Source organism: Pan paniscus, chromosome 2 (genome assembly GCF_029289425.2).
Source record: "Pan paniscus chromosome 2, NHGRI_mPanPan1-v2.0_pri, whole genome shotgun sequence".
In the NCBI taxonomy this organism is placed as follows: Eukaryota; Metazoa; Chordata; class Mammalia; order Primates; family Hominidae; genus Pan; species Pan paniscus.
The window spans coordinates 22114155-22133354 of NC_085926.1; the positions used below are offsets into that span (position 1 = coordinate 22114155).

General features: G+C 36.0%; 1 protein-coding gene across 1 annotated transcript in view; it reads right to left on the minus strand.

Annotated features, from left to right (window-relative positions):
- Positions 1–19200, minus strand: part of ZNF385D (zinc finger protein 385D) — a 963336-nt gene that overhangs the window by 735085 nt on the left and 209051 nt on the right. The gene's annotated exons all lie outside the window — the stretch shown is intronic.

Sequence of the window (19200 nt, forward strand, 5' to 3'; positions counted from 1 at the left end):
CTCTCTTTGCTATCCTTAAGTCTCAGACTTTTTTTGTCTTTGATGTTGTCAGTGCTAAGTATCAATGGGTGATGAGTATTTTTTGTATGTAAGAAACATTCCAGAAATCTCATAAGCTCTCAGAGCTTACTCTCTTGACTTTAATTCCATGTTTTAATATTGAATTACTAAAGCCCTTTATGTCCAAATAACTCAGTTACTTCAGATAAAATAATGAATTAAAATTCACATATTCGTAAGAAAAAGAGATTGCTGAAGTACTTTCATCTGCATTACTGCATTTGCTTCTCCCAAGAATCTCATTAAATAAACAAGGCAAATAAGATAATGCCAGAAATAATTAGAAAAGCTAGACACAAAGTAGCAACAGGAAAATAAGTCTTAGTTTAGGAAGATCCTCCTTTCTTAATGTCCATATTTCCAACTTTCCCTCTATGTTCAAATAGGGCCTCATATACATCTCAAAGCTAGGCATTAACTGCCAGATGGCTCCTGGGTTATATATGTGTGTATTTATAAAACATGAATAGTTTTGCTTTATTTAGATAAACACTCTTCAGTGAGAAAGAGCTGTATTCATACTAGATTTTACCGAAAGAAACAAAGTGTTAGATGCTTGGGTTAACACCCACGTGGATATAAAAATAGGCCAAAAAACCCCTTAGATCAACAATTAATAGTGGGAATGCATACCCACTTTTTTCTCCCCTAGGTTTTGAATAGAAGTTATTTACGTAGAAGGCATACCCACTGCAATGAGCACTAAAAAGAAGATAAATATTTTTAATCTCTTCCTTCAGGCTACTAACTCAATTAGTCCACTAACGTTAAATTACAGAAGAATAAGGATAGTAGTTAAGATATCTTATCTAGCTTGTCATAAACTCATATATATCTTAAAATATATGTAATATTCTAAGAGAAGCATCCAGAATAAAATTTAAACATATATATAATTAGTAGAAACTTTAGCTTAATCTGATGTATATTCATGTGAAAATGCAGACCCATATAATCCTGTGTAGAGTGCATATAGGGGTGGGTTCCTCAGGAGACTATTTAAGGGAACATCGAGCTTCCTGGGAAAATTTATGTCATAACGGACTAGAGAGTAAATCATTCTGGGAGTGTTGAAAAGAAAGGATGATTCTCAGATTGGCCCAAGACCCAGCCCACACGGACTTCTATCTAGAGAGAGAAGCTGTGAATTACAAAATAAAATAAAATCTTCTTTTTTAGATTCACTAGTGCAATGTGTTCAACATGAACATGATTTGTCTCAACTCTGGATCTGTCTTCCCTTATGCCATGGAGAATACTGGAAAGGACATCACACATCATTTCCACTTCTGATAGTTTCATGGGGCAGGGGCACCCCTGGAGTGCATTGGGGCTGGGGAAGGAACATCACAGGCACATTTGGATATGCTGGCTGACAGTGGTAGCACTATGCTGGCAGCTAAACAAGACTTACCTGTAATGAATCAAGAATCAGAGAAAGAGAGAAAGAAAATGTCTAATGTCAGGTGGAAACCAAGAGTATTATGTTATTAAATACCCACAAGAAAGACAGCTTTTGGCCTCTTTCAGACATTGTGGGTTGAGGAGGTGAACAATTAGAGTTTGAATGGAGATTGCAATTCCTACAGTTGACGGATTATGTGTACATTGAAGTTCCAAATTCACTCAAATTAAATTTCAATGCATGCATTAGTTAGGGTTCTCCAAACAAACCAACAAGGTCTGCGTGTGTCTAAAGGCAAGTCAGCTGGCAGAATGCCTTCCTGCTTGAGGAAAGTCAGTCTTTGCTCTATTAAGGACTTCAACTGATTGGCTGGGGCCCACCCAAGTTATGAGTAAAACGTGTTTTACTCAAAGTCCAGCGATGGAAATGTTAATCTCTTCCAATAAACACCTTTACAGAAACATCCAGCATAATATTTGACCAAATATCTGGGTGTCATGGCATAAAATTAACCACCGTGAGCCCTTTAACCACAAGGGCTAGAAGAAAATTCAATTTACCTCACTCAGTAACTTTTTAAACTTTTATTTTAGGTTTAGGGGTACATGTGCAGGTTATATAGGTAAACTGGGCAACATAGGGGTTTCTTGTACAGGTTATTTAATCACTCAGGTACTAAGCCTAGTACTCAGTAGTAATTTTTTTCTGTTCCTCTCTCTCCTTCCACCCTCCACCTTCAAGTAGGGTTCAGGGTTTGTTGTTCCCCTCTTTGCGTCTGTGTGTTCTCATCATTTAGCTCCCACTTCTAAGTGAGAACACAGGTTTTTGGTTTTCTGTTCCTGCATTAGTATGCTATGGATGATGACCTCCAGCTCCACCCATGTTCTTGCAAATGATATGACCTCGTTCTTTTTTATGGCTGCATAGTAATTTAAACAATTGCATTGGGTAATACTTTCAGACAAATGCTTAGTATTTCCTATCCTCTGCTCTCTTTTAAAAGAGCAACAACAACTGCATGGGAGGGTGAGTACTTGCTTGACCTCATACCACTTAGGAAAATGACAGTATCTGTATTAGTCTCCTATCATTGCTATAGCAAATTACTACAAATTTGGTGGCTTAAGACAAAACAAATTTATCATACAGTTCTGAGGTAAGAAGTCTGAAATGGATTCTATGGGGTGAAATCAAGGTGTTGGAAGGTCTGTGTTCCTTCTGAGGGCTGTAAGGGAAGAATCTGTTTCCTTGCCTCTTTCAGCTTCTAGAAGCCACCTGCATTCCTTGATCCCTTCCTCCATCTCCTAAGTGCGTCGTCACTCTAACCTCTGCTTCCACAGTAACATCTCCTTTCTCTCTCTGATCTTCCTATCTTCCTCATAAAATGACTCTTGTGATTCCATTTTTCCTACCCAGATAATGCAGGACAATCTCTTCATCTCAAGACCCTGAATTTGATCACGTATGTGGAGTTCCTTTGGCCAAGTTAGGCAACATATTCACAGGTCTCAGGGATTAGGATGTATACATCTTTTGGGGAGTATTATTTGGTCTACCACAATATCCTTCTACTTATAAGGGTCCCTGTACTATACTCTAAACCCATTGGCCACACTTACAACCAGGGACGTGGTGAAATCTTGCACTGGTTTTCAACAACCAATTTTGTGTACCTCTTATCTACTCACTCTTCCCTGATGACACATTGGTAGCTTAAAATGTGCCATGGTGAAAAATAGGGAGATGTTACAAACCATGGCTTTTATTCTCAGGAGAGCTGACGGTTAAAATTGACCAATGTACTACTGCATACAACCATTTTCTACATGGTTATTGGGCTCCCTTCCTGACCTCTGCTGTACAAATCTGTGACTGGTGAACTCATATTCAGTTTTCTTGCTTTGGGAATGGTCCCACAGAGAATGAGCAACCTCCTGTCTGCTGATGGTGCCCCACTTCTGCCCTCTTAGGTACTATAGTTCCCCTGAGGTCCAATTAGGACTCCTATCACCTGCTGGGCTGAGTGGTCTCACCAGTGGCCATTGTCCACAGAGCCAGATCCTCCCTGATGCTGTAACCTCATCAGGCAAACTCTGTAGTTTGTGCAATCATGGGCACAAGTTCCTGCACTCACAATGACCCCGTGCCTGTTTTAATTCTGTTTGTCACCATGAAATTCTTCTTTTTTTTTTTTTTTTTTTTTTTTATGAGACAGAGTCTCTCTGTCACCCAGGCTGGAGTGCAGTGGCACGGTCTCAGATCACTGCAAACTCCCCCTCCTGGGCCCAAGCAATTATTGTGTCTCAGCCTCCTGAGTAGCTGGGATTAAAGGCACCCACCACTATACCCTGATGATTTTTGTATTTTTAGTAGAGATGGCATTTCACCATGTTGGTCAGGCTGGTCTTGAACTCCTGACCTCAAGTGATCCACCCACCTCGGCCTCCCAAAGTGCTGGCATTAATCCTGAAATTCTTAACAGATTTTTAGCAACGGACTCTGCATTTTTCATTTTGTAGTGGGCCCTACAAATTTTGTGGCTGGTCTCACAGTCAGCTTCCTCAGCCACATTTTAACAGAAACTTCTGGATACCTTTTACTCCCACACCATGTGGGAGACAGCAGAGCTGCAGATTAATATTTAAACATGCTAATCATGGTAGCACTCTCTCCCTCTGTTAGTTCACATGTTCCCATTTAGATAACTCATCACCTTTAGTTTTAGCATCCAGTCCTTTAGCTTACTTTCCATTTCATTTTCTTGTATCCCAAAGGGTTTTTGGTATATGGAATAAGCCTTATGTGAATTGGGAGTAAGGATCATCTCTGGCCTCATAATTCTGGTCCTTGGGAATATACTGGCTGATATCCACTGGGGTGTGGTTGTTTGGGTGCCCAGCTAAGGGCATTCTGCCCTGTTTATTGTTGAAGGCCTGCCACTACAATTGAAGCTCATTTCATTTCCAGCTCTATCAGATAATAGGATATTTTCCTGGCTAACCTCATCCTGTATTGATTCATGTTGATGCTGCAAACTACCCTGAGTCTCTGCTACATCATTAAGTCAAACCCATGTCTAGAAGGTGGGGTTTTCTTGCCTCTTACCATCCCAGGATCCAGAGTAGGACCAACATTTCTCAACTCAGCTACAGAGGGCTTCACCACGTAAGAAAACAGAAGAAAATCTGAGTCCCTCCTCTCTGCCAGAAGGCAAATGAGGAATACTCTAGAGTGCAAATTAAGCTCTGTCTGATCTCTTTGCTTTGCACAAATTCACAATACAAAGTGGAATAGTCCTGGAGTCCTAAATGAGGTATGAGCCATAAAGCTCCTTCAAGCCTTGGCATCTCTATGAATCTCTTTAATGTACATACCTTGCCTCTCTGGGGCTTCATGTCTTACTTCCGGTTTTCTCCTAATCTGCCCACCTCCTTTTAATTTTTAACATCTTCCCAAATCACATGTGATAAACAAGTCTCTGGCATTGCTCATAAGAGTAAGTAATGCAGGAATACTTCAGATAACTTTATTCTGTTTTAAATTTTAAAATATTTTAACTATTGGATTCCTAATAACACCACCTCTCCACAGAAAACAGGAAACATTCATCTTCCATGATATCAAAAGGAGCATGATATTATACAAATTGATTGTAGTTGAACCTGAAAGAAATTGATATACAAGATTTGGTGGTTGACTACTATATTAAGTGAATTAAGGCAGTCACTGAACAGTGTAAGGGAGAACAGGCAGATTTTTAAACATCGTTGTATAATTGATCTCATGTGAAGGACAATGACAATATTATTATTGATAGAACTGCAACTTCTTAATTGCCCTGATTTGATCATTACACATTGTATGAATGTATAAAAATATCACGTGTACCCCGTAAATATCTATAATTATTGTGTATCAATAAAAATAAATAAAAAGATCTATGTGAGAGAAGCACAGAAAAACATTATTGATTGCTGTGGTAAAGAAATTATTTCAGCATCAGGCACATGGGATGTGGGGTCTCTGCTTTGATTTTTTTTCCATCAGAAATGAAATGAATTAAAATAGTCCCTGATGCTTGTATTAGTGAGAATATTATATACTCTTAATTTTTTTTCTGGAACTAAAGAGATTTCTTAAGGAAATTCTATATGAAGGGAAGGAAAATATTTTATGGCAGTAGGAATAAAAACAGAATAGCAAGAATTACAAACACTGGGACATTTTTGTTAGTGATTAGGCAAAAGGGGTCCTTGACTAGTAAATAAAATGAGCCTGCCAGGATTATGATCATAAATTACTATCTACTGAGCACACATAACACATATTAGCTTATTCTGACACTTTCCTGATTGTCTCAAATGTAAGAACTCCTGTTAAAATAGTTAATAAAAAGAACATGTCCCTACTATTATAATATTTTAATTTTTCTGCCATAAAAATTGGATTTTGGTAGAAGAATTATGTATGATTCTCCAAAACCTTATATTGTCTTCATTAAAAAACAATGAAGAGCAGTCACTTCTCAATTTTTGTTAAAATAAGGATAGAAGAGTTTGTTGTTAAAAGTTTTTAATTTGGGTCTCATTTACAGTTAATAACAGGTAAATTACACATAAGGAAAGTTAAGAGTATTCAAAACAGTATTCAGATACCCCAGGGTAAAAATCAGTTTATCAAGGACTTTGAATTTTAGATGGAGGATGAAATGAAAAGAAAAATATGAAAGACAGCTTGTCCCAGTAACTCCCATGTATGACATCCTAGAGTAGGGACCCTAACACATATGTGACTTGTATGGGAAAAGAATAAAGGAGACATAATAGAATACTTGGCATTAACACATTCCTTAATAATTGTGCAATGAGTACTTATCAGGTTAAAAATGTAAATGTACTTCTAGGAAAAAAATTACCACCATATGAAGACACAATCCTCAAGTGAAGGTGTAACAAGAAACAAGAAAAACACATAAAATATTGCTGAAAGGAAGTAATTTGGAATAAAGTATACATACTCGGACACTCTTTTATAATGAAGTCCTTTTTCTTCGGGTTAGCCATAAATTGTAGTAAACTAAAGCAAGTGGGCTAGGTGACACTAACATGAAAGAAAAATTATTTGTAATTCAAATAGGACAATGAAAGTATATTACTCAATTTTTTCTTTTTTCTTTTTTTTCTTCTTTTTTTCTTTTTTTTTTTTTAATTATACTTTAAGTTTTAGGGTACATGTGCACATTTTGCAGGTTAGTTACATATGTATACATGTGCCATGCTGGTGCGCTGCACCCACTAACTCGTCATCTAGCATTAGGTATATCTCCCAAAAGAATATTAACAACACCATCTATACCTCAGAGCATGTCTTAGAAAAAAACCAAGGAGATTTTAAAAGACCAATTAAAAACTTTGCATCAAAACAATAAAACAAAAACAAAAACAAAAACAAATACAATTTTTTCTGGAAAATAATAATAATAATAATAATAATGAAGTCCTAAAACTTGATGGTTAGAATGGCAAGCAAAAGAGCAAGACCAGATACAAACTGTGGTGTTCACAGCCCCCCTGCCCCTGCACAGATGGATTACGTGCTCTTCAAATTAACTGCAATGCTCAGGATTGATTCACAACCACCAGAGCTAGGTTTAGAGAGAGAGAGAAAGCTACTTGCTTTCATGACTGGTAGATCGATGACAGTCCCTAAAACATCGCTGAAAATATAACAAGAAGGAATCACTTTGATGAGTCTCTTGGGCTGGCAATTAGTCTTCCCCCAGTACATGTTAGAATACAAACAGATGGCCATGAAATGCCTCCATAGCAGACTTTTCCTTGCCGACTGAGGTATGTAAACTGAGCCACAGCCATCTCATTCCTCTTCCTCACCCTTTTTCCCTTATTGACTTTCTCTATTTCTAACTAAATGTTACTGTAGACTCCCATTTAAAGGACTGAACGCATCCCAGGGAATCTGAATTTTCATGAGGTCCCCAGGGTGATTCTGAATCAGGGATTTTAAAGACCAAAAGTCAGAGAAACACTCTACTTCTCAACATCTGATTTTGCTTTACCCACTTCATTTAAACAGCTTCTCAAAGATAATCTGTCATTTTACAAGTTCCAGATCTCCCACAGAGGTCGCCTATTTTAACCTCTCTGAAAAAACTCTTCAGCACACGGTAGACAACCACTTCCTCTTTTTCTGAAGCTCTCTCCTCCTTTGGCTTCTGAATCAAAGAGCAATCCAAGGTAGTCTCCAGGCCTGACAGCTATTGTAACATCATGAATATGAGTGTGGACTCTGGAACCAGCTTGCCAGGCTCAGGGACTGGCCCTACCTCTTTCCAGTTACATGACCTTTGGCAAATTTCTTTACTTTCCTTTGTATTAGTTTATGGTCTACATAATGTATACTAATGACTGTATCTAAATCATAAAATAAGAGAATCACATTAATTATACAAAGAATTTTTAGAATAAAATCTAGAACAATGCAAATGCATGAAAAATGTTACTCATCATTTATATTTTTGATACCTTTATTATCTGCTTAGCAGACCCTTTGTCTTCCTCCTATAAGACAGGAATTAAATTTTAAGGTTGTTTCCCCTTTTCTTCTTTCTTTTCATTGTTTTTTTTTAATAACACCCCCAGATGTAGCTATCTATCAGTGAGAATAAGATCTAGGTCAGAATTCTTATTCCTTACAGGAAGTGTTTATTAAAGTATTTGTTAAGGAAATTAAATATTCTTGTATTAATTCTGCTTTTATTACTCTCCATTTAAAACTACAGTTTTTTAACCTCTTATGCATTGATTAGTTCACACATTCTCTAACTTTTTATATTCTACTGAGTCACTGAAATAAAATCTTGAAGTAAAAATCATACTTTTTCTCAAGTAAACTATTGAATTGAAATTTATGTACACATATTCATTCCTCTCAGGGTTGGAAAACTGGAAACGAGTAGAAAATATGACTTGTTCATATCTTTGATTTCAACACTGTACCTGATACAAGTAGTTGTAAACAGATAATACATATATGGTCCAGCTTTTATTTTTGTACCTGCACACATAGTGCCAACCTTAACTGGAATAGAGTCTAGATGTCCTTTACAAAAGTTCCCTGGGAATAAGTCTAATCTCACGTATTTTTTAATTAGTGAGTAAGCAAAGTCAGCTTTACAAGCGATTCCAGATGTAAGATGAAAGAGGGAATTACAGCACACATTACAAAGCCAACAAATTCATAGCAGATGTGTCTGTTCCCTCTATCCTCTCCTATCCTTGACCTCATCAGGACATTCACTTTCTGACGTCTCTGGCTTATAACCCCCAGATTCATGGGTTCTTTATTTTCACTATTAGGCTGGGCAGGTGATTTATATCTCAGCTTCTAACTGCACACTAGCATAAGTAAATTCATCACAACTTCCATTAAACAATGCATACCACCTTTAAGTCTACTTCAGAGTAATCTTGGAGATATTCTGAAGTTCTATTGGAAACCTGAGTTATTGGGCACTTTTTCCCTAACTTTATAGGTTTCCTTACTTGTGTTTAGGTCCAGTGTTTTATCTTATTTTTATCCCATTTCTTTTACTCTTCCAGAAATCCCTCATTATTTTATTCTTAACAAGTTCACAGTGCTGCTATACATCTATTTGCTTTTATTTTCAAGTTTCTTACAAAATACTATCACAATTTTGGAAGCAAGGAAAGAGAAGACATGTATCTGGGCTGCTATTTTTGAAAATTACTTTCTGATCTCTCCTTGAAAAACTCAAAATTAATATTTAAGGAAACTATTTAGTGAATTGAATCTGTAATATCATCTTACACACACACACATACACACACACACACATTCATGCCATTGCTTAGTGTTTCTGAGAAACAAACAAAAAACACGGTGGTTAAGAGAAGGAGTGCCAGGCCTAGTGTAGATCTATAGAAACTAGAAGCCAGTTTCAAAAGGGTGGGTCTCAGAATGCAAAATAACTTGTTAAAGGCGTAAATCAGGAAAGAAAAATTCATGCATACAAGAATCTCACCTTTATTACTACTAGCTCCATTACCTTGGGAAAATTACTTCTAGGGGAAATGTAAAGGAAGGAAAACAAAAGTTAAAAAGCTTATACTTTCAAACCTAGAAAAGCAGAGGAGTGATTACTTTCCTAAGATTATAGGTAGGAAACACAGGGACTGGAAGACGTTGTCGGTGGACGTGATTAGTAACTGAAAGAGGTAAAAGATGAAGAAACAAGGTAGCTCTATGTGTACTAAACAGATTTGAAGTTCACACATAAAAAAAATTCTGCACTCTCATTTCATACTACCAGTGCTGTAAGCTGCCAATACCTTCAAGTTCTTCAAACTTCCCTAAACACACTCACTCCCACGCACATACATGCAGATAAGCACAAATGAAAATCTCCTCTATCTCAAATAGATTATATTTCCAAGCTAAATGTTATAAATTTAATTCATTCTCTTTTATTTTTTGGCTTCGCTTAATTTTCACTTCATCTAGCTCTTCAAAACAATGGTCATGAAAAACTAGAGTATACTTCATCTTGGACAGAGTAACCTATTGGATGGATTCCAGACAGGAGTCGGTCTGGATTATCAGGCTCAGGTTGTAAAACTTCATCATTGTCCTAGTACACAGGGTTTCTCAGGGATAGAGATTGCACAAAGAAATCTCTGTGTTGCAAAAGACGGTGCCCTTCAATGGAATTCATATTAAGTTCAGGTAAAACAAATAGCCAGTGGCTGGAACTTTAAATAACTGACATGTTTTCTTTTTAGGGTGAAAAAAAATTGGTAACAAAAGCCAGAAACATGATCCAAATTTGAACACAGTGAAATTAGCATTTTTCACTTCTACATTTTTATCCTTCAATGATAAAAAAGGAATTTACTTCAGTCAAACAAGAATACAATGTCTTATTATGTATTTTTGAACAATTTAATATCTGCATTTTTTCATGGCCTCCCCTCGGCTGAACTTCTAAAGGATATGGTCGGTAAGAGAAAAGTATGAGGAAAGTGCCACATTTCAATATATCATATGCTGATATGGTTTGGTTGTGTCCCCAGCCAAAATCTCATCTTGAATTGTAATCCCCATAATCTTTACAATCCCCACGTGTCAAGGGAGAGACCATGTGGGGGTAATTGAATCATGGGGCCAGTTTTCCCCATGCTGTTCTTGTGATGTTCATTCTCCTACCTGCCACCTGGTGAAGAAGGTGCCTTGCTTCTCCTTTGTTTTCCACCATGATTGTAAGCTTCCTGAGGCCTCCCCAGCCATGTGGAACTGTGAGTGAAATCTTTTTCTTTAATAAATCACCCAGCCTTGGCCAGTTCTGTATAGCAGTATGAAAATGGACTAATACATATACTGATATAGATAAGGTATCATTAAGAAAGACGTTACCATTATGAAATAAAATCATGCCAAAAGAGATCACTGTGAAGCCACAAATGTTCTAGCAAGTTCTAATTTGTCTACTGACAGTCAACAAAAGCACAAATCGTCCTTGGAGATCAAAAGGTGAGACAAATTTATATATAAATGATAAATATATACATAAAATCAAGGCCTGAAGTACGATAAAAATCTATGAAGCTATTTTATTTTCATTAACTATCAATGTTGCAGGAGAAGAAAATCTTGTAAATTGAAAATCTTCTGACACTTTAAGTATCTTCTGGGGCAATCAATGGAAAGAAAAAAGAATAGATCAGTGAGAACTAGAAATTAAAATTCTATGTAGCTTTTCTGTTAAATGAAAGAAAATTTAATGCTAGCAGCAAAGATAAGGGCAGCAATACTCTGGATTTATGTGCTACAAAACAATGAACACCAAAAGACTCTAGAATACTTGCAGATAAAACTGAATTATTTGATAGCAGTTTCAGCCCAATAAAAATAGGAAACCAGGCTTAATAAATTAACCCAAATATGACAAAGATAGCGTGAATAAAATAAAGCTGACATGGTAGGTCAACTTGTTACTCAATCCTTCAACAAGCATTAACAACAGCTTAAACTATGTTGAGCACATGAAACTGAATTAATTTGCCATAGAAGGTTTAAACATCCTAAAAGTTATGCCCCTTGTAATATGTCTTTCAAAATGCTGCTATTTTGAAAATGATTCATAAATCAAAGAACCATTCTTAATCTAATCTTCAAATTTCTGTTCTTAGACAAAATCCCTTATGATACTTTAATACTTCATTCTATACCTCATAATGTTAAAGCTTTTCCATTATAGAATATATCACATAATTAGAAAACAAAATGGCAAATGTGAGTAAAATCTTAATGCTTACCTAGAAATCTCAACTCCACTACTAATTTCCTATGGTAATTAAAAAATATATATCATAAAATGTAGTGATATACAAACATTGTTATAATGCTTGTAAAACTGTACAAACAATATTTCTTATTTATACTTGCATTCTTGATGAATTGTGACAAAAATTAGAAGTAAATATTTTTATAGAATGTTGGTGATTTTTAATTTACATTAATACATTTGTATGCAGCATATATTAAACCATTTTATAACAGCAGAAAAATAATCTTTATTTGTAAAGCTCAATTGCATCATAAATATAAAATCAAAGGCCTTTTTAAAAGAGGAACTTAGTCATGCAGTCTGTATTGTTTCCTAGACCTATAATATTTATGAGAGGGTGAATCATGAAATCTCTGGAATATGGAAAAGTCAACACATTTAGTCAACTTCTAATATAGAATTCCTTTCTGCCACTTCTTTATTCACATCTTCAAAAAAGTATGCTAACAGAAAAAGATACATTTCTGGCATGATAGAGAATATATAGTGATAAATTATCAAATGATCTATTTACATGACTATTTTATTCGGCACAAAATATTTTCAGCAGTTAGAGTTGTTGATGAAAATTTAAGGAAAACATCAGCTTTGCTGTAATAATATAAGTTAAGTGATTTAAGAATGACATAAACTCAATAACATAAGAAAATACCCAAATGTATGGTATAATTTTGTTGACAGTAGAATATAAGTTTGCCAGGGAGATTAATGAGTTGTCAATAATGTAGACCTGGGCAGTTCTGAAGACAAACAGCTTTACTGGCAAGTCTGTTAGGTTCTTTGATCCTTGGCTATGTTATTTTCAAAATAGAGGTAATAAGACTTTGTAAGATTGTTGATTGGGATTCAACAAATGATGTATATGAAGTACTTGGAACAGTTGATGCTAGTTCCCTTCTCATTTCTTTTGCATTTTTGATGGCAAATCTTAACTCACAGGTACCAAACGGAAAATAAAAGTTAAGGAAAGTATTAAATTGTGTTGCATTTGCACAATAAAACACATTGTGCATATTTCTTACTGAGACTTTGAATGAAACCAGAATATTTTACCCCAAAATATATTTCTTTGGCATATTTTAAGATGCTATTCAGAGGGGCTACAGACTACAGGAACACCTTTGAAAAGCTGTCTTTTTGTGGGAGGGATTACATCTGTATAGAAAATCTACATTAGTAAAGTAAACAACAGATGCAAACAGGCTTTCTCTGAGGCCCCCCTTATCTGCCTTACCCAAAACTAAGTTTAACTCAAAGAAAAAAAGAGACTAGAATCTAACCATTTTGAAGTTCTAACAGAGACATTTTTACACAGGCCACCATCTATACTTTCTGAGGGCAGCTCTGAGTTTACTTGAGAGAATTTTTATAGGCATAACAAGACAGCCCTACCTGCCATGCTTTCCTTCCCTCACTGTCCTATTACCTGGGACTCCACCCACCTTGCACTATGCAGTAGGCAGCCATTCTTTCTATAACCTCAGGATAAGGTATAAACTTCAACCATTTGGCCTCTCCTTTGAGCCTCATATTTTGTGTGCCTCCCAGGCTTATGCATGTTAATAAATTTGTATACCTTTTAATCTGTTAATTAACCTCTCTATGGTCAACTGATGTCAACAGAATCAGAGATGAACCTTCAGAGAGAGAGGACAATTCTCTTTAACAACTTTAAAAATCATTGGTAGTGTCTTATTTGGATTCCCAAGAAGCAGAGTCTAAGATGATTTTGTGTGCAAGTAGTGGGCTGGAGATCTATACCTGTGAAGCATAAGAAAAGCAGGACATAGTCGAGAGTGAGGTTAGCCTGTGATAGAATTGAAACAGAGACATCAGCAAATGTGAAGCTGGAATGGACTTTCAGAGATGTCTACCCACTTTTGAGGCAAGGAGCTGGGACTTTGTACCTCAGCATTGACTAGCCATTGGACACAGGCTGCTATAAGAGAAGGAACGAGCTCAGAAGAGGTAGTTCCCATGAGCTGAAGGCAATGCTTGTGGAGGAATTTAGCAGGCAAAATTCCTGACTGAGCTGGAGGGACTTTAGAGATTCTTGAATCACACAGATTCTGGAATCAATGAATTCTAGCAGAGCATGAATTCAGGTGGTATACATGCATTCTATATACCTTTATTTCTGCAAAACGTACATCGCCGTCAGAAACCGAAATTAGTCTTAACTGCAGGAACAATAGCCCCCAAATTAATTTATATATATCAGATAGCTTTTCACTGTGATCTTCAGAAGATCATTTTCCTTAATAAGTGAGATGACATGTAAATATGTAAAACATATTTTTCTCAGAAATGTGAAAAACATTTTAGATATGATAATGCTCTTGCTTATTCAAGTTTTTTTGTAGTATATAATAGACTATGCCTCAAGGCATACAATCACACAATATTCAAATATCAAATAATGATATTTTACCTGTTAGGCAATCCTTAAATGACTGCTAAAAATTAATCCCATATGCATTATTTTATTTGCATCCTTAAAATACAAAAGTACCAGGTTGGATAAATTTAGGTAAAAATCTCTATTGTTATTTCTTTCTTGACATACCATATTTAATTATTTTCCATTTGAAATCTAAATTGTGGTGAAAATTTTGTGAAGATGAAAGTTCAAAGCAATCATTTTGCAATTGTGCATGTTTAAGGAGAAGAATGAAAGAATTCCCATATCTTTTTCTAAATAACCTAAAAAGGATGATGTGCTTACTAAGAATTTACAGGATCTATTATTTGTACAAATCAACATTTTTAGCTTGGTTTCTGTGTAGGTAAACAAATGACCACTAATAACTGTGTAAGGCTTGTAATTGGGTTCATTTCTTATGCCCAATAAGCCTGCAAAGGCACATTTTAATAGTGGGGATATGGGGGATAGGTAAAAGAAATAATATGTTTCTATATTAAGGTAAAGCACTAATTCGCTTGTGAAATTTATGACATATAACTAGGCCCACCTATAGTTATAGGTGAGCACTCCTTTTTACACACTATAGGTAATACAAAAGAAGCACTTTTTTTTTTTTTTTTTTGAGACGGGGTCTCACTCTGTTGCCAGGTTGTAGTACAATGGTGCTATCTCGGCTCACTGCAACCTCTGCCTCCTGGGTTCAAGTAATTCTCCTGCCTCAGCCTCCAGAGTAGCTGGGACTACAGGCATGCGCCACCACGTCTAGCTAATTTTTGTATTTTTAGTAGAGACGGGGTTTCACCATGTTTGCCAGGATGGTCTCGATCTCTTGACCTCGTGATCTGGCCCCTGTGATCTCCCAAAGTGCTAGGATTACAGGCATGAGCCACCATACCCGGCCAAAAGGAACACTTTTTAAAGGGAATTGAGAAAGAAAAAAGGGCAGAGGGCTAGGTTATCATCTACAATTTGCCCAAAGGGACTTTTTTTTTTTTTTTTTTTTTTTTTTTTTTTTTTTTTTTTTGAGTGAAACCACTTATAGTTTTTCTTCCTGGAAAAAGTCATCTCAAGTGGATAAATTGTTTCCCCTCTGTTGTATAACGCTTTAATTACAACACCCTTTCACCTGATAATCATCAGAAAAGTATGATATAGCCATAGGACCTCATGTGGCTGTGTTATGGGAAACAAAGTGTCCGGATAATTTTTATTTAAAAGCAGGATAGTTCGATGCTAAAAAAGGAATGAGCTATCAAGCCATAAAAAGACACAGAGAAAAGTTACATGCATATTGCTAAGTGAAAGAAGCCAATATAAAAAGGCTACATAGTATGTAATTCAAACTTTATGATATTCTGAAAAAGTCAAAACCATGGGGACCATAAAAAGATCAGTGGTTATGAGGGAGGGAAAGATGAATAGGCAGAGCACAGAGGACTTTTAGGGCAGCGAAACTATTCTGTATGTTATTGTGATGTTGGATACATGTCATTACACATTTTGTAAACCCATAGAATGTACAACACCAATGGTAAACACTAATGTAAACTATAGACTTTGGGTGATAGTGATGTGTTGATGTAGGTTAATCGGTTATAACAAATGTAGCACTGTTGTGCATGGTGTTGATAGTGCGGAAGGCTGTGTGTGAAGGAGGGGATATATGGGAACTTTACTTTCCACTCCGTTATGCTTGAACACGAAACTATTCTTTAAAAATAGTCTATTAAGAAAAAAAGCAGAGTAGTTTGGTATTTGTCAAGCACCGGTCTGATGGCTGTGGAAAGATGACAGTTTACTATGCTAGGAATCTTATGGGAGCTGATCAGTTGCAAAATAATGTGTGGCCTGGCAGGGGGCTGGATAAGGCAAAAAATACTCAGCAAAATCATGTGGGAAAATATTTTTATTTGTATTCCCACTTACAAATACCTACTGACAGCAGTTGGCAGTATTTAAGAAACTCTTATCCTACTAAATGTTAGGGTTTGAAATGAATTAGGTTTGCTTTCATAACTCTGAGATTTAGTACAGGAATATAGCATTTCTCCTAATGCTTAAGAAGTTGATTAAATCTTTACACCATTATTTCCATCTAGTTTCCAGCAAATATTACTGGTCTTTTCTTAGGAGGAGACCCCAGAACTCAGCTTTATTGAAATTTGAACCACACTGAATTCTTGGCAACTCTTGCCTCAACACAACACAATCCCACAGGCCAGGGTCCTTAGAAGCTTAAATTAACTATTAAGGATTACTACAGAATTTTCTGACCTACTTCAAGTATCATCACTTTCTATTGATTCCTGCTCTTACATTCATACACCAGATCAAATATCTTTGAAAACAGATGCAGCCCAGATTAAGGCCAAATTCATCATACCTTCTCAGGTAATGTGATTGACACTTTTGGCTCCAGGATCTCCCCTAATTCCTAGTCACCAAGACTTGGCCCTAATCCTACCATTCTTGACTTTTCTCATCCACATGTCCACCATCCTCTGAAGTATAATTTCAGGCCAAACCAATATGACCTAAGATGACCAAGTATTCCCAGTAATCATGGTTGTTTTTCATGGCCTACATCATGTTAGTAATATTAGTAATGATAGGTCACTGAAAATGCTCTTACTAACACAATGATACTTAAAATGTCTTGGGGAAAAAATATGAATAGGAAATCCAGCAATAAATACTTTGTTGAATGGTATATTAATCAAAGAATTTGAGGAATATATTAACATTTTAATTTTTAAATGTTCTTCTAAATGATTTCTCTGTTTGAATGAAGAAAGGCATAGTTTCTGCAGAATATTCATTTTGGGAAACAGCCTTTAAAAGTACAGATACTTAAGTGAGTAAGACCAGGGTTTGATCGCAAGTTCAACTATTTAAAAGCTGTGTAACCTTCAGCATAGTATTAACTGATGCTATCCTCAATGTCCACATCTATAAAAGGAATATAACAAGATCACTTTGGTTGGTTATGAGGAAAAATTGAATAATAAAATGTATATAAAGCCTTTAATAAAGTGCTAACCTCTAAGTGTATTGATATGATTGTTTAAAAATACTGAACTTGAGTAAACTCATACCTACTATCGTGGTTTGAAAATCTTTGGCTATTCTAAATTATGCTTGGGACTAACTCTGATTTGGGTTTCTAAACAAGATGTATCTTTTGTTCTAGTTTTGTTCTATAATATTGTTTATTACTTCTCCAAAAGAGGTTTGTGACTATCAAGATAGGTGAAGTAAAACACCAAAGCTTACGCTATCGTAACCAATACAAACTTAAAGAAAACAACTTGGAATTGAATCGTGCTGTACTTGAGGTGGTTTCACCTAGAAGTTAACAGTAAGGAATGGAATAGATTTTTCTTAAGAAGTCTAAGTAGAGACTGAAATATACATTTTAAAATCATGAATTACTTTGCTAGTGATAGCAACAGGAAGCAGACAAATGCCTAGGCAGATAGGGTCAGGTCCCTGGTGAAACCCCACCTCCAAGCCAAAGACAGTTTAAAGCCTGAAAGTCAAGCTACAAGCCAAATCCATGGACTGGACTGAGAATCTGTCTTCCCATCTGGTGTGCTTTCCTCTGATTGATCCCCACCCTTTACCTATTTTACAAATACCAACCCTTTGCTAATTGGTTTTCTACACTTCCATGCCCACCTTTGAGTGATGCCTTTGCTTTAGCCTTTCCTTGCACACTCACAAATATATCAGCATGTGCTCTCCTATTCTGAGCCCATAAAAGCCCTAGACTCAGCCATAATGGGGGAGAAACTACCCAACTGGGGGGGTGGAGGACCACTCACGCATCCCCTCTCCACTGAGAGGTGTTCCATTGCTCAATAAATTATTCTCTACCCTTCTCACTCTTCGTTTGTCAGCATATCCTCATTCTTCTTAGACATGTGACAAGGGCTCAGGACCCACCAAACATGGGTACAGAGAAGGCTGTAACATTGTGGTCCTCTGCCCTCTAATGAGCAGAGGGCAGCCAGCCCACATGACAGAAACAGCAGTGGGGCAGAGCCAGCCCCAAAGCTGTGGGCCGAGGCAGAGCAAGGACATTGCTGGCCAGGTGTTTCTGGCTGGCAATAGTGATCAAGAAATGTCCTGTGTCACTAGCTTTATCTTATGCCTATAGAATTTAATAGTTCTCAATTACTTTCTGACCACAATTTTTGTTTCTTATATTTCTTTGACAAATAACATCTATAATTAACTAAACATCATATATTTGAAGGAAATAAAAAATCCTTTCCAATAGAATACTACAGTTCATTCATACTAAAATCAAATAAATGAAAAACACATAAAGCAATGCAGAAGCAATTTCTACTTTAACAATGTACTTTCATTTTTCTTCTCATCATTTGGCCACCTTGAAGCAAACTATAAAATTATATTAAAAATCTTTATGATGTCAAATATATGAAGAGATTCAAATTCATTCACATTTTTAAAGGTCAGTATAATTTAGATGAACTATATTTATCAAACATGAAACATCTGATCACAATATAATATTGTAACTCAAGTTGCAGTGAGTTAGCTCTCTAAAGTCTCCTCTGTACGGGCCCACCCTCCTCTCTTCATGTCTCTATATTTTCTAATAACTTTCCATTTCTTCCCAAAGATATTTTTGTGCTATTTGCAAAATCTATTCACTCATAAATTCAACACATACTTTTAAAAAGTAGTCTAAAGTTATTAAATAAACCATAAATTTTCACTAAGAAACTCAAAAGTCTGTACTAACAGATCATAGTTTATTGATTAAAACACCTATTTGAAAAGATATGCATTATTTCAAACCAATTGCAGTGTTACCAACCAATTGAACCCTGAATATCTGCAGGAATAAAAAAATAAAAAACAAAAACCCACTGCCCTATACACTGTAAAAGGATG